Source organism: Camellia sinensis, chromosome 6 (assembly GCF_055761805.1).
Source record: "Camellia sinensis isolate YWXY chromosome 6, ASM5576180v1, whole genome shotgun sequence".
NCBI classification, from domain to species: Eukaryota; Viridiplantae; Streptophyta; class Magnoliopsida; order Ericales; family Theaceae; genus Camellia; species Camellia sinensis.
Window position 1 is genome coordinate 180579988 of NC_138966.1, and position 14671 is coordinate 180594658.

The 14671-nt window shown below is 37.2% G+C and overlaps 1 long non-coding RNA gene across 1 annotated transcript; it reads right to left on the minus strand.

Annotated features, from left to right (window-relative positions):
- Positions 1–284: 284 nt before the first annotated feature.
- Positions 285–13629, minus strand: LOC145793089 (uncharacterized). Its single transcript, XR_014333596.1, has 2 exons — positions 11870–13629; positions 285–568 (listed from the first exon to the last, which is right to left on the minus strand). It is a non-coding gene; the product is annotated as an uncharacterized LOC145793089 (long non-coding RNA).
- Between the last annotated feature and the right edge of the window lie 1042 nt (positions 13630–14671).

A 14671-nucleotide genomic window follows, 5' to 3' on the forward strand; every position in this document is an offset into this window, starting at 1 on the left:
GAATTATATAACTAAACACTTATTAAATTAGTTGTAGGTCAAATTTCTTCGGAATAATAAGAAAATTGAGTATTTTATTGTACGATTTAGTTTGTTTAAATTTTAAATTGACAAATTTATAATCAAATTATGCTTAAAACAGTTTTTTATTTGTATTGTTTTTCCCCAATTGGTTCACATGAACAAAAATAAAATATAGGGACTCAATAAATAAAATGCATTGAGAAAATGAGAAAAGAAAACAGTAAATGTCAAACACAAAATGCATCTTTGCCAAAAACAAGTTTTCAAAAACAAAAGCTAGTTATCATATCCAATATCAAATGTTGAGGTTTCAAAGTTTTAGACAACTAACTGCTTTTGATGACTGGATGCGAACATGAACATTCATGTGTCATTGTAGTTACAAACAACCCAACCCCTAGTATATTCATATAAAAATAATTAGCAATCTCTCTCTTCCTCTCTCATCACTGATCTGTCAAGGAACTTCAGGTATTGTGTTGCAGTTTGAATTTGTGCATTCTTTCCAGTATGACCTTCTTCATTGGTGCATTCTTTCCAAAACCTGTCGTAGAAAAGAGCAATGAAAGAGGTCTTTTTAGCAAAGGAATCAAGGTGCTGTTCCTTGCATAAGTTGGCAGAATTATTCCATAGAATTTCAATTTTGATTTAATATTTACACAGGCAGCAATCAAATTTATTGAAACAATCAATATCGCGAAAGAGGGGATAAACACCTCCTTCATCTATGGCATTTCCAATCAACCAACAGCAACAACAAGAAGAAGAAGCAGCAAAACCGCAGGGGAGAAACAAAAACAGAAGCAAAATCACTAATCTCTGGAGTCCATATCGTGACGACATGTCCTCAAATTTCAAATGAGGGGAAAAAAAACAAAAAAGAACAACATTATCGAAGAATGATAATGTAACACAATAACTTCTTGTCATCTTAATCTAAATACAAAGAAATTTTCGGGGTAATTCCTATGAAGACATTTTCTACTACAAAATAAAACAAACGGAAAGAATAGAAGGAAAAAGACACAACAAAATGAAAAAAAAAGCAAACTCAAATATCACAATCACAGATCTATAGCTCGACCATCCAAACCCTCTTTACCAAAAATGATACCAACCATTTTAGCAAACAGCTTGCATGCATAACACCAGACACAACTATTTAAGCTAATTCGTCAATGCTTCCCTGACATTATTGTCTAACCTTTGAAAAATAGCATAAAAAAAAATATAGCAAAATTTAAAGAGGGACATCAAGAAAGCCTAACATAGGCAATCCCTATTCTATCCAAATAAACTGAACCTTTAACTAAAGAAAAAAGACTAGAAATTTTTTGAAAAATGTTGTCTTCATGATCACAACCCAATGAGCAAGAGCAACAGCTATCATTAGCTTCCTGAAAACAATGAGACACTGAACAATGCATACCACATACCAATTGCTGTATCACAGCCATATCATAAATCAAGAAACAAGGGGAACCAAATGTATCATTCAGGAAATCCACAAACACTTTCGAGAACTTCAATCTGCAACCAGCAAATATCCTGATTCAAACATAGATGATACCAAATAGCCACGCTTCATTTTTGCCACAGTATTAGAACACTGCACAAGCAACAGTGTGCAAGCAAAAATCAATTTGCACTGACCATCTCGGACAATACCCTCACCATTACCCAAACCAGATTACCTCGACTACATCCAACACAATTCAACTTCAAAAAAGGGGCTTGCTTAGATATAAGTAAATTTCAATGGATTCTACCTACGCACCCACGAATAAAAGATAAATTTTTGTTACAAAAAAAAACACTACTAATCGATATGCTGTTTGTTTTACATATATGTTTTAATCATGGCATTTGACTTAGGTGGCTGTGTAGCACCATTTTATAGTATAAAGTTTGTGGGTTCAAATCTTATAGAGCGGAGTTTGAGACTCCTGCATTCAAATTAAGAAATTTAGTATATTTGAAAAGATTTTAAATACTTAATTGTAGGGTTTAAATAAATTTGTTTTGACTCACGTTTGTTCATTAAAATGAAAAAGATAGTGCTTTAATGTCATTTTGCTTTAAATATAAATTTAGGTGACTGGATTATATAAGCTAATGTGTTTTAATACTCTATGATAAAAAATTTCATAAAATCACTGCAAAGAAAAAACGACAGAGATTAACTTTTGCAAGCATGTGTTTATAGTTTGTATGTTCAAATGTTAATGGGTTTTGTTGACTTGGCATAGATGGATTCTTTTGTATTGACTTGGCCATGGTTTGAAGTTTGAACTACTATTAGTCTATATTCTAAAGTTCAAAGAGTTAGCTAGTTCGGAAATGTTTAATGTTATATTGACAGCTTTCATGGTTTCTGGTCTGCTCAATTCAATGTATCAGATAAGTTAAGGGGGAACTACATGTAGGTGGAAGAAGGAAAAAAAAATTACAAACACCAGGGTTGCAAGTGTCTTGTGATAGGGTGCAAATGAAAGGTTGTGGGACTTGCACCTCCCATGTGTTGGTAATTTTTTTCTCTTTCTCCCACCTGCATGTAGTTCCCCCATAAGTTCAAGCATTCTCATTCAGGTAGGTTTGAATTAAGCAAATGGGCAAAAAAAAAAAAAAAAAAAAAAGAGGTTGGAATGGAAAAATCAGAGTTGCCAAGTAACTAATTTCAAGTTAAATTTACATTTAATTTTGTTAGATTTGTTATTTTATTTTATTTTATTTTATTTTATATTGAGAATATTATTGTCATAATAACATTAATGTTTTAATATAAATATGACTTGGATGAGGGTTTTTCATTATGACCTGATAACCTATTCTCTATACATTCTCTTCTCCTCTTCTCTCTTTCTTCTTCAATCCTAACCCTAATTTCTTAAACTTTACACTTTAACTTGGTATCAGAGCACTTTCAATCATATAATAATTTGTCTGCTTGAAGTTTGAAAATTTTAACATTGTGACCTAGATGTGCTGACATCATCTTTTGTACGATGATGTTAGCATGACGTCAGTATCCGTACGGATGTCATGAATAGGCGAACACATGGTTTGGTTCGTCTCACCCTCTTGGTAATTGTGGTGATTTTTGTGGCATTTTTTGGGGCTGTTTGATGTATGCTTCCATTTTTTGAAGTATTTTCGAGTTTATATTGGTGTTTTTTTTTTATTTGCTTCTGGAAGCATTACTTGTGATTTTTCTTCACTACAATGGAGCCTATGGGTGCCTACTGGACTATTGGAGACCTTGTATGAGTTTTGTTTGCTGTTTGTGGCTCTTGGGGACCTTGTATGAGTTTTGTTTGCTGTTTGTGGCTCTTGGGTGGCATTTTTGGTTGTTCGGCTCCTTTGGTGTTGTTGTGGAAGCTTCACCCATTTGATTTCTTGACTCTAACAGCTATTATGGGTGCCGACTGGGATCTTGAAGCCTTTTTCTGACCTTTGTTTGATGATTTGTGGCTGTTGGGTGCATTTTTTGGTCCTTTTGCTACTTTAGTTCTGTTGTGGGTGGTAATCCATTTGATTTTTTGCCTATACTAGCCTTTGTGGGTGCCAACTGGACCCAAGGAGTCATTTTTTTGAAGTTGTTTTGAGGTTTGTGTCCCTTTAAGTCATTTGTTTGAAGTTTTTCACTGTAGGTTGTCGTTGGATTTACACCGCTAAGTATCTTCCTGATGGATCTGTTGAGCGCCTTAAGGCTTGTCTAGTTGCCAAAGGATACACACAAACGTATGGTGTTGATTACCTCGAGACTTTTTCACTTGTGGCTCGTCTTAGTTCTGTTCGGATCCTTATCTTTGTTGCTGTTAGTCGCTCTTGACCTCTTTATCAGCTTGATATAAAAAAAATGTCTTTCTTCATGGGGTTCTACAAGAGGAGGTCTATATGGATTAACCTCCCGGCTATGTTGTTCCTAATAGTGAAAATCTTATTTGTTGGTTGCAGAAGGCTTTATATGGTCTGAAATAATCTCCTCGTGCTTGATTTGATTGTTTATTGCCGCTGTTTTAGCCTACGGTTTTCAGCGTTCTACCTATGATCACTCCGTCTTTGTCCGCCATTCTTCTGTTGGCACTATTGACTTGATTGTTTATGTGGACAACATTATACTCTTTGCCAGCGGCTCTTTTGGGATTGTTGATTTAAAGACCTATTTAAGTCAGCACTTTCACACTAAGGATTTGGGTAACCTTCGTTATTTTCTTAGCATTGAGTTTGCTCGCTTTTCCCAAGGTATTTTCCTTTTCCAAAGAAAGTTTGTCCTCAATCTTCTCTTTAAGATTAGTCTCGTGGGTGCCTGTCCAGTTGATACCCGTATGGATTCTTCTGTTAAGCTTGATAGTGAGTAAAGGGACCCTTTTTCTGATGTTGGCCGCTACCGTTGCTTGGTTGGGAAGTTGATTTATCTTACTGTTGCTCGTCCTGATATCACTTATGTTGTGGGTATGGTTAGTCAGTTTATGCATGCCCTTCGCCATCCTCACTTTAATGCCGTGTTAAAAATCCACCTACTACACACCTACCACTACCACCTACTGCACACTCACCTACTTCACCTACTCTCCACCTACTCCTCACCTACTCCTCACCTACTACACACTCACCCTCTTCTATATATAGGAATCATGAATCATTGTAATAAATATCAATAAACATATATCAATCAATAATATATCAAATTCTTGCATGGTATCAAAGCAGGTTTAGAACATAGTATTTTCGCTTCCTCGGCGGGCGGCAACCTCACCTTAGCCGCCCGCCGGACCTCAACCTAGTCCGCTAGAATTTTCTACACATACCTTCACTCCCACGCCCACTATCACTGGCGGTTTGGTCCGCCGCTGTGTCCGCTGGAGCATCCGGCCCCGGCGCCGCTGCCTTAAACAACTCACTGGGTTCCAACACCTTGTCAATCTTATACACCACCACCACCACCAGTTCATGGTGTCTCCGAGCTCCTCGTCGGCGGCGGCGGCGGCGATGCTGAAGTTCGGGTGTGAATTGCTACCCATTTTCGGACTCGAAAGCGATTCTGTTGTATGCACAGAAGGCATATCAGCCACAGTTTGTGAAGATAGAGGAGCACAGTTTTTTCAGTGGGGATGATGCTTGTAATTTCTTTTCGGCCCTTCCATGGTATTGCTCCGATCAGTGAAACTAGAAGACTGTAGAACCCAGATCATACAACAATGAAAAATAGGGGAATTCAGAGAGAGAAAGTAGTGGAGAGAGAGAGAGAGATGCTGTGTGCTTTTTGGAATGCCTTGTGCTAAATATTTGCCCTCCACCTTCTGCTTTCTTGGGGTGATGTTCCAGCTACAATTGCAGACAGTAGCTTGTGGGCATGTGTGGTAGCTGGCTAGTGCAGGTATGGCTGTGGTCCATCACGTGCTGCGGGATTTTCTAAGGATTTTGTCGGCTTGGTTTGTTGTAATGGTGGGCAGGCTGTCAATTGAAGTCAAAACCATGTGAGTTTTATATATATTATACATAAACATTTTCCTTTTCTTTTTTTATTCCTTTTATTCTTATTTTTGTACAAACCAACCCACTGATTTTATATTTTATTTTATCACATACCCATCATGTACCCCACTCTCTCTCTCTCATCTTTCCACTTTCAAATCCACAATCCTTTTTTTTAATCAACCCACGTTGCTCCACTTTCTTTCTTTTATTTTATTTTATTTATTTATTTATTATTATTATTTTAAAAAAAAAACAAATTTCATTATTATTTCTCTCCGTTGGTGAGCATCATCCCTCCATGATATCCATTTTATTATTATTATTCTTATTATTATTATTACTCTGGGTTCCATCCTTCTCATCAACTATCTTTTATTTTCTATCTATATCTATATATTTGTACATTCCAACCACTTCTGATTTTTATCAATTTTCTTTTATTTTCATTCCACAAAAAAAAAAAAAAGAAGCAGAAGCACTGCACACCAAACTCATTTTATTCATGTCGGGGCTCACCCCGATCGCCATTTTCCACAAAAAAAAAAAAAAATACACAAACAACCTCATCCACAGGCGGGATTTTTCTTCTCTACTCTGCCGCCGGTCTCTTCTTCTTGCCTCCGTCCTGCGCGGCCCTTGACGGTGTTGCCTCCGTGTTTCCCACGCCACCGAGCACGTTCACTCCCCGCTGCTCCTCCACTACAGCATATGCCGGATCTCCAAATCGGAACATCACGGTGGCCTTCCGCTTCAGCTCCTTGTTTTCCGCCTTTAGCACACTTATCTCTGCTCGCGCATCCTTATACATGCGCTGGAGCAGAGCCAGTTGGGCATTTAACTGCTGCACCTCATTTGTCCTGCTCTGCAGCCGGTGCGACAAGTTTGTGACCGCAGTCATGGTTTCCACACATGACTTCAAAGTATACTGATTGGCCTCAATATCAGTTTGCACTGCCATTTTTTGCTCCACCGACCGCATCGGAAAGTTCAACGGAGCAAAACCAGAGGTGTTTTGTTGAGGTTCACGGGCCACCGCACCAGTTATCTCTCTTGTTGACTCGTTGAGGTCGGGAAAGAGAGTGAGTAGACCACGGGATGAAGAGGCCATATTCTGGGTAGCTGAACGGGAAGAAGAGGCCATGTTTTTTGGGTTGCTGAGTGTTTCAGCGAAATAGCAATTTTAGACTGATAATGTTCGGAAGGGTTGGTTACAGAGTGTTTCAAGATTTGCAGCTCTTAGAGGCAATCTCTCAGAAAACGAATATCTCTCTCAGAAAATGAAGAGTTTTTCAGAAGTTTTTTCCCAGGTTTTTTTGTCTTCGCTTCTGCCTCAAGCACAGCCTCCGCCTCAGTTTATAAAGACCCTGACGAAGAGGCAGACACGCGCATCATGCGCCGCTCGGCGCTCGACGACAACATGGGCGCGCCTTTTGATGGCCCGTCTTTTGATGGCACGCCTTTTGATGGCATGCCTTTTTATGGATTGGGCACGCCTTTTGATGGCACGTCTTTTTTGACAGATTGGGCACACCTTTTGAGGATGCGACTTTTTAGGGGTCCGACAAGACTCTGTAAACTGTCCCGACATTGATTCCGGTTAGCTCCTTCATGGGTCCGACAAGACTCTGTAAACTGTCCCGACATTGATTCCAGTTAGCTCCTTTATGGGTCCGACAAGACTCTGTAAACTGTCCCGACATTGATTCCGGTTAGTTTCTACAAGGGTCCAGCAAGACTCCGTAAACTGTCCCAACAACTGTCACAACATTGTCTGCTACAACGGTCCGACATAACCCCATAAACTGTCTTCTACATCGGTCTGCCATAACCATACAGTCTTCTACAACGGTCTGACACGATCATACAGTGTCTCCTATCCTCTTTTATTTTTATGTATTTTCTTGTTTTGTTACTCTCTCCAAACTCAAGTTGGTTAGTTCCTATCCCCCTTGAGTTTGCGGGGGGCTGTTAAAAATCCACCTACTACACACCTACCACTACCACCTACTACACACTCACCTACTTCACCTACTCTCTACCTACTCCTCACCTACTCCTCACCTACTACACACTCACCCTCTTCTATATATAGGAATCATGAATCATTGTAATAAATATCAATAAACATATATCAATCAATAATATATCAAATTCTTGCATGCCGTCTGTCGTATTTTACGTTATCTGAAGGGTGCACCGGGCCATGGTCTACTTTATCGTCCTTCTACTTCCTTGACCGTCACCTGGTTTAGTGACGCTAATTGGGCTAGCAGTCGTACTGACTGTCGTTCTACTTCTGGCTGTTGTACCTTTGTTGGCGATAACCTTGTTACTTGGCAGAGTAAGAAGCAGAATGTTGTGGCATGTTCTAGTGCCAAGGCTGAGTATCGTGCCATGACACATACGACTTCTAAGATGTTATGGGTTCGCTCTCTTCTCCATGATTTTGGTGTTTCCATACCCACTCCTATGCGTATGTGTTGTGATAATCAGGCTGCTATTTTCATTGCCAACAATCCTGTGTTCCATGAACCTACCAAACACATTGAGGTCAATTGTCACTTCATTCATGACTTGTTACTACAGAAACAGTTGATACTTCCTTACTTTCGCTCTAACGACCAATTGGGTGACATCCTCACCAAGCTTTTACCTTGTCCTTTATTTCAACGATTGTCTGCCAAGCTGGGCATGTTCAACCTCTATGCTCCAACTTGAGAGGGCGTGTTAGATTTGTTATGTCATTTTATTTTATATTGAAGATATTATTGTCATAGTAACATTAATGTTTTAATATAAATATGTGTTGGGTGAGGGGTAATTCTATTTCCACACACTAATTCCACTCAGTTCACACACTTGATGAAAATTTTCATTAATACAATTTTTCCCTAGAATAAAAATACCATAATACCTTCATTTTCTTCTACTCAACATTATTTCTAAAACGCTACAACCATCCTCTATCACTAGCGCCACCTCTCTCATCCGCAATTCCCTCTCGTCGCCTCTTTTCTTATCCGCCTACGATCACTTCTCGCCATGAACCATACACTCCCACAAGTCTCTCACCACGAATCACACTCAATGTTGACTGTGGAGGTCTAGGATGGAGGGAGATGAGCTAGAAGTGGCGATGGATGGTTGAAAGTGGCGGCAACGACAGTAAAAGATGAGTAGATGAATGAAAAAACAAAAAACAATTAGACTTTGTTTGGTATAGTTTTAGAATATGATGTCAAAAATAAGTAAAAAAAACTTATTATTTCAATATGATTTCATCTTTTTAGGGGCAAAAAAATTTAAAAATTAAAAAATATTTTTTGGTATTTATTTTTGTCAAATTAATTTATATTTTTCTCATAAAAATTTCAAAAAATTGATTCAAAAATTGAAACCAAACATAGCCTTAGAGTTTTAAAATTGAAATGAGGGTAATATTAGAATATAGAGATATGTACTAAGAATTTATATTTTTATCATGTGTGTATTGAGAAAGTGTTCATTAAGTGTGTGTACTGAGGAGAATTAGTGTGTGAAATAGAATTACCCGTTGGATGATGATTTTTCATTATGACCCAATAACGTATTCTCTATATGTTCTCTTCTCCTTTTCTCTTCTCTCTTTCTTCTCCAACCCTAATCCTAATTTCTTAAACTTTACACTTTAACTAATTTAAACTATTTTGACTGGTTATTTAAATGAAATTTTTTTTTGTTTTTTTTTTTTTTAAAATTCAATTGTGACAGTCAAATAATCTTGTCCTAGGAAGAATAATTTTTAAAAGAATGACAAATAAGAAACCCATTTTTGTTATGTTTTAATTGGTCTTTATTTTTAGAATATAGTGTGTTCCTACATGCACACATTGTGTTTGTTCTGTAATGTAGATAGAAGATGAAGAAAAGATAAAAGTTCATCCACTGCAGCATTGCAGCCCCTTCCCTGGGTATTTAATTAGGCTATGTTTGGATCTCAAGTTTTTAGAGGAATTTGTGGGTGGGGGTTTGGGAGGGGTGGAAGAATTTGAAAATAAGTGGGAAAAAAAAAATAAATAAATAAAATAAAGAAGAAGAAGAAGAAGAAACTAGGTGTTGTTAACATTGTCGGCAGACAAGTTTCACAATTCCCTTCCATTTTCTATTTGCACAATGAGGAGTTGAGTTCCATGGTGATTGTGAAGATAAAGCAGAAGACTGAAGTTCAAACACAGCTTGCAGCAGAAGGGTTAGATATTATTAATGTTGGAGGATTTATAATTGAGAGGACTTCGTTATGGTAATGTGTATTTCCTAGTCTTTGTTCAGTATGAGGATTTGGTAGTTTTCGATTTTTCATTGGGCTTAGAGGAGGGGGGAACTTGGGGTTTAAATCTAATGCTAAAAGTTTAATGTATCTTTTCTTTTTGTCGTGATTAACGGTACACTTATTTCATTCAATGTTGCAGTAACAATTTAATTTCCTCAACAAATGATATTGTAACATTTAACTAAGAACTGTATGATATAATAGGTTAAAATGTACTTATGCTTCAATAAAGTTATGATTCTGTTGTTTGGTGTGTTTTCTGATGCAGATACCCCCTTGATGAGACGGGTACTGTCATATTACACGCTTATAGCTCTATGGCTAAATTTTCCTCCTCAAATTACCGAAAACCTTTACCAATCTTAGATATTTGTTCTCATAGATGCAATCACAAAAAAAAGAAAAAAAAAAAAGAGACTTGAATCAATTAAGGGCAAAATAACAGGACAACATATAAAAAAGAGAGAAACAAACAGAAAGAGCATTTTCAATTTTATAATATTGCACTCTACAAATGGCAGATTGAAGTACCCAAATTGACTTTTTGAATGCCGCCAGAATGACCTCAAGCCCCAATTCATCGCGCAGAAGCATGATTATATAGCATCTTCTACCTCAGTTTCATTTTTGGCAGTGGACAAAAACATTATAAACAACATCATTTGCAAGAAATCAACCAAGAATCAACTGTTTCAAAGTAGAACCCATCAATTCCTGGTCCTAAAATGATCTTCCGTTTTTCCTTCCTATTACTGAAACAAATCTACAAGAATCATATTCCAATTTAAAAGATTGAAATTGTAAATTGAACCTTCACTTCATCATAAGCAATGTATGTTGATCAGTGCTTAATTGTTACACATTTAATCTGCTAATATACACTTTATTAGTCTACTTATTTATATTATTTTATAGGTTTGTGTGATTTTGTGTGTTTGTATATATTTTGAGTGTTTGTACGTAAATTATTATAAATAATACATTTTAATATTATATATTATATTAATAATAGTAATAATAATAATCATTGTGGAAGTGGTAGACAAAGCTACCACCCCTTTCACTCTTTCCTTTCCTTTTTCTTTATTTTATTTGTCAGCAAAGATGATGAATTCATTTTTCGGTGCAGATGGAATTCAAACCTTCTATCCGTTACCACATACCCAACATCCATCATCACCCATCATCACATAACATCACCATTACTTAGTCATCATCTCTATTCTTTTTCTTTTCCTTTTCTTTTATTATTTTTATTAGTTTGTTTTGCAGGTTCTGAAGTTGCCTATAAATTGAAGGCAAGCCTCAGCACACGGGAGATAGCAAGAGAACTGGGAAAAAAAATTAGTGAGAGAGTGTGGAGTGTTTCGTTTGTAAAGTGATAGTTCCACAATTACGTGGAACTAACTTTGTTATCTTAGAATTAAGATGAAACTCTAATGAAGTGGTTGCGGTAGTTTGTATTTAGTTTTGTAGAATTTTAATTGATTTGGGTACTGTTGTATAACTTAGACTTTTATGCAAATATTGTTTTATCAAATTATGTGTTCACTGGTCATGAATACAAGTTATATAAATGATTTTCATGCTTGTGTGATGAAATTGTTAGACGAGTCATACCTGATAAGATGGTTCGAGTATTAATCTTAGTTTAGCGGCGACGATATGTACTAAGCGAAAATGGTTCGTGGCTTTCTGATTTTAAAACACAAATCTTTTTAAGTGATGTGTCCTGACCAAGACACATCATAGTACCCATTTCAATGACTTTCTACGATCAAAATACAAACAACCTCCAATTATAAGATTAGTAGTGGATTTTAAGCACTAAGGTTTTCCTTTTATTATCTTTCATCCTCCAGCCAGAAATCTTTACATTAAAGTCAACTTTCATAATCTCTGTGGTTTGACATCTGTTTTCAACCGCTATACTTCAGAGTAATGGTCATTACTTAGTTTAATTAATATATTTTGGTGTGTAAACGACCTACCATATGCTTAAGATGATTATAGTATAAAATTGAAAATGATAAAAAAAATAAAATAAATACTTACCTAGCAAATTCTGAGCAGACACATGATCACCAAATATAGCATGTGTTGGTAGCTTAACAAATTCCTTCGGTGTTATCCCGGGCAACCCATTTCTTAATCATATGAAAGAGAGTAGGATCTTGACCTTAGCTTAGAGTAGACCCACTACTGTAGCCAAAGTAGATGCATATGCTGAAAAACCCCTCCCAAACATTTTCTCCACAAGTATATCTGCTTCACTGTAGTCATTTGCTTTAAGGAATCCACGGACCATAACATTGTAAGTTGCATGGTTAGGCATGCAACCAGTCCCTTCCATTTTCACGAGCAGCTGTTTTGCTTCACCCAATAGTCCTTGCTCGCAAAATCCACCCACCAGCATATATTATAAGTCAAAATATCAGGCCGTAACCCTTTAGCAGAAAGTTCACCAAATAGATTGTTTGCCATCTCAATCTTCCCGTCTTTGCAAAATCTATGAATTAATACATTGTGCATGGCAATATGAGGATTTATGCGTTCTAGCTCCTGAAATACAACAATGCTTCATCAATATGCCTATTCTTGCACAAGCTATCCAGCAATATACAGTAAGTATAAAAATCTGGATGCTGACCCCTAGCTAGCATCTCATTCAGAAGTCCTAGAGCAGTAGAACACCTACCACCCCCAAACAATCCCTGCAACATAGTATTGTAAGTATCAATTGTGGGTTTCAATCATTTACGAGGCATTTCACGGAAAACATTCACAGCCTCTTCAATTTTCATATTCTTGCAATATCCATTGATCAAAATGTTATAGCAGAGAATGTTCAGCTCAATGCCCTAATCCACCATGGAATGAAAGACTTCTATTGCTTTGTCCATTTGGCCTTGCAAAAAATAACCATACATCAGTGTACCATATGTGACTATATCGGGACCAACACCTCTTGGACCATGAATTCAAGAACACTCCCTGTATCTTTTTCCATCCCTTCCCTGCAGAAAGCATTTATCAATGTATTAAATGTAAGAACATCTGGAAAAACATTATTGTCTGTCCATGTCTCTCAACATTCTTGATGCTTCCTCCCACCAGCCTAAATTACATAATCTGTGAATCAAAGTGTTGTGATCACGTTTGGTGCAACATCCTGTTGGGTCATTTCCCCTAAGAGGCACGAAGCACCATCAACATTTTTGTCCTTGCAAAGACCATCAATAGTTGTGGTATACATCACAACATTAGGCTTATAGTTCCATTTTTGCATACTCCTAAGAAGCCCTACAGTAGTTGTAGAATTTCCTGTCTTGCAAAGCCCATTTATAATAGTCCCGTACATAATTTGATTAGGTTTGATTTCTCCCTCTTTCACCAATTTGTTGAACAATTCCATGGCCTTGGCAGCCTTGTCTTGTAAAATGAACCCATTCATTAGAGTGCTGAAAGTATATACAGATGATACATAACCACGTTTGAAGAAGCTACCTAAGACAGAAAATCCATAATCTACTCTATTCAAGTGGCAAAGGCAATTAATTACGATATTCATGGTATAGTAATCAACCGTAATACCTAACAAGCGTATTTCTTTAAACAGAGAAATAACGGTGGAGTAATGCTTCATTCTGGCAATACAAGTTAACAGCTGATTGAAGTGGACAACCAAAGGCAGGGGTTGCATTTGGAGCATGCCATGGAATAAAGAAAGAGCATCATCGAGCTTATCAAAACCCAATTTGGATTTCTCTAACAGTAATTTGTGTAGTTGCTTCCGACAGGAGGATTAGGGTTAGGGTTAGTTGAAATTTGGGTATGAAACAGAAATGTATTGTTATCAGCTGACAACAATGGGTTGAAGTTGAAGTTGAAGTTGAAGTTGAAATTGAGGGAGGGAAGAAGAGTGATACTTTTTCGGTAATTATAAGCTAATAATCTTCGATTGGAAATCAAAGCAGCAGTGGATATTTCTTGCATCTTCCTCAAAAATGGTTATTTTTGAGATAGATAGACACGAAAAGAACGCAAGTGAGTCGTTGACCGATCTGATCATGAAATCATGAATTTGTTAGAGTCATTTGATGGTAGATGTTGGAAATGGTTATAAAATTCTGGATAAAATCAGAATTTTTTCCTAAGTTCGGTCTATTTTTTAGGTGGGCCCCGAGTGTCGATTTACTCGGGTTAAAGTGGTAACGCGTTCTATGCCGCGTTGTGATTCACGTGGTATATTTGGTTGCTCAAAACCATTACCGAGTGAATGGAAAATTGAAGCCAAAGTGTGCTCCATGGAAATGGAGTTTTGGTGGAAATTCCTTAAGGTTGTATATTGGCTTGTCCCACATTGATTTGGTGGAAAGTTTTGAAAGGGTTTATAAGGCTTAGGGTGAGATACTTGGGGTGTGCCCCAAGGGGTACCCAAGTGTTTTAGAGGGAGAGGTTATGGGCAAAATGGGCTAGACCCATTGGACTCAAAAAACCACCACACGCCGCCGCCGCCGTCCGTCCGGTCGGGCGCGGGTGTGTGTTTGGGCCAAAAACATTTGAATTTAATTTTAGTTTTTATTAAAATAAAATCCATAATTCAAATTAAATTGGTTTGGATTTTTTGTTCATCCAAACAGGGCCCTTCCCGGTTTCAAACCGAAATAAACTGTTTTGGAATTAATGCACACCCAAACAGGGCCCTTCCCGTAATTGCTATCTGTTTGAATTGTTGAATCTGTTTGAATTCAAAACCCAACAAGTATCATCATACCTGTTCAATTCAAAACCAAGAGCCACATACCTGTTCAATTCAAATCCAAGAGCCACCTTCACATCTATAAATAGGACCAC